General features: G+C 47.0%; 1 pseudogene; it reads left to right on the forward strand.

The window, feature by feature from the left end:
• Nucleotides 1-437: 437 nt before the first annotated feature.
• LOC141519222 (alkaline phosphatase, tissue-nonspecific isozyme pseudogene) lies at nucleotides 438-1,510 on the forward strand (annotated as a pseudogene).
• The last annotated feature ends 226 nt before the right edge of the window (nucleotides 1,511-1,736 follow it).

Raw genomic sequence — 1,736 nt, forward strand, 5'->3', positions numbered from 1 at the left:
TGGGGGGGGGGGGAGTGTTAAGTCACAGCCTCACTTTCTCCTCCATCTGGGTCTAGTGACCAGATATGAATCAGGACTACTGGAGATGACCATGAATGTGAGACAGAGTAAAGTGACTTGCCCAAAGTCACACACAGCTGGTACAAGTCACATATCTGAGGCTGAATTTGAACTCCCATCCTCCTGACTCCAGCACTTCAGTGCTCTATTTAATATGCCTCCTAGATACTCTTTTAAAGCTGAAGGGGAGCCCAGACTGGATCATCTGATCTTGCGTGCATTTGCCCTTCCAAACTCAGGACTACCGCTTCCCCATCCAACTCAACTCTCCAACTTGTACAAGGTTGGCATCCAACTCTGGTGAAATGAAGCTTGTCACATCAGTGTGCCTCTGACCAGGTCTCCAGGCTCAGAAGGGGAAGCAGATCCCTCCCCCCATGCTTCTTTTCCAGAACCTGCTGACTCGAGCCTGCTTCTCCTCTCTCTCGTACTAGAGAAGGAGAAGAATCCTCAGGATTGGAGAAAACAGCCACAGCAGACCATCTTCTGTTGCTCCAGAACCTCAGCACTGATGTAGTCAAGAATGTGAGCTTGTGTCTGGAAGATGTAATGGGGGTGGTCTACTGTGACTACTGCCCAGATCCTCAAAGATCAGCTTGAAATGGACAAGTTTCCTTTCATAGCTCATCCAAGACAGACAAATACCAATAGCCAGATCCCTGACAATGCTGAGACAGCCATTGCCTACCTCTTTGAAATAAAGAGCAACAAAGATATGCTTGGTGTGAGTGATCATAATGTAAAACCACAAGAGGCAATGAGGTCACCTCTATCTTATGGTGGGTCAAAGATGTCAAATCTGTTGACATCGTGACCAATGCCTGAGTGAACCATGCTACACCCAGTGCCATCTATGCACACTCAACTGATAGGAATTGGTATTCAGACAATGAAATGCCCTCAGAGGCCTTGAGTCAGGGCTGCCTACCATCTCATCCACAACATCCCAAACACTGAGGTAGTCATGGATGGAGACTGGAAATACATGCTTCCTAAGAACTCAACCAACATGGAATTTAGGGATGATGAGAAGACAAGATGGACAAGGCTGGATGAGTAGATCCTCATCAATGTTTGGAAAGACAAGAAGCCAGAGATCAAAAATGTTCACCATGCCTGAAACTTCAGGCAATTGCTTGAATTGGACTTGGACCACTTGGACTTCCTCCTAGGACTCTTTGACATAATGGATATGGTCTATGAACTCAACAGAAATAATCAGAGAGATGCATCACTGATGGAGATGATGGAGGTGGCCATCAAGATCCTGAGAAGGAGCCCCAAGTACTTTCTCCCACTGGTAGATAAGATTGACTGCAGCTACCATGAGCAAAAGCACCTTACCTCCCTGGAGGACACCCTGACAGGATTACAGCAATCCCACTCCCATGTCTACACCTTTGGTCATCAGTGCCCCTGCTCCATGAAGCACTCTGGAGTGAAGACGTGATTGTGTTTGCCAAGGACCCCATGGTTCATCTCCTGTATGGTCCATGGCAAAATACATTCTACCTGTCATGGCCTACACATCCTGCTTCTAGGCCAGCTAGGACTTTTGTTAATACCTTCATCAACTAAGGTGGTCACACAACCAGCACTGTTCCCAGAACTTCTCACCATTTTCTTCCTGCTCAGCCTCTTATTCTAAGACCAGGCATATCCAGGACAGCCATTAT

The sequence above is a fragment of the Macrotis lagotis genome, chromosome 3 (genome assembly GCF_037893015.1).
Source record: "Macrotis lagotis isolate mMagLag1 chromosome 3, bilby.v1.9.chrom.fasta, whole genome shotgun sequence".
Classification (NCBI taxonomy): Eukaryota; Metazoa; Chordata; class Mammalia; order Peramelemorphia; family Peramelidae; genus Macrotis; species Macrotis lagotis.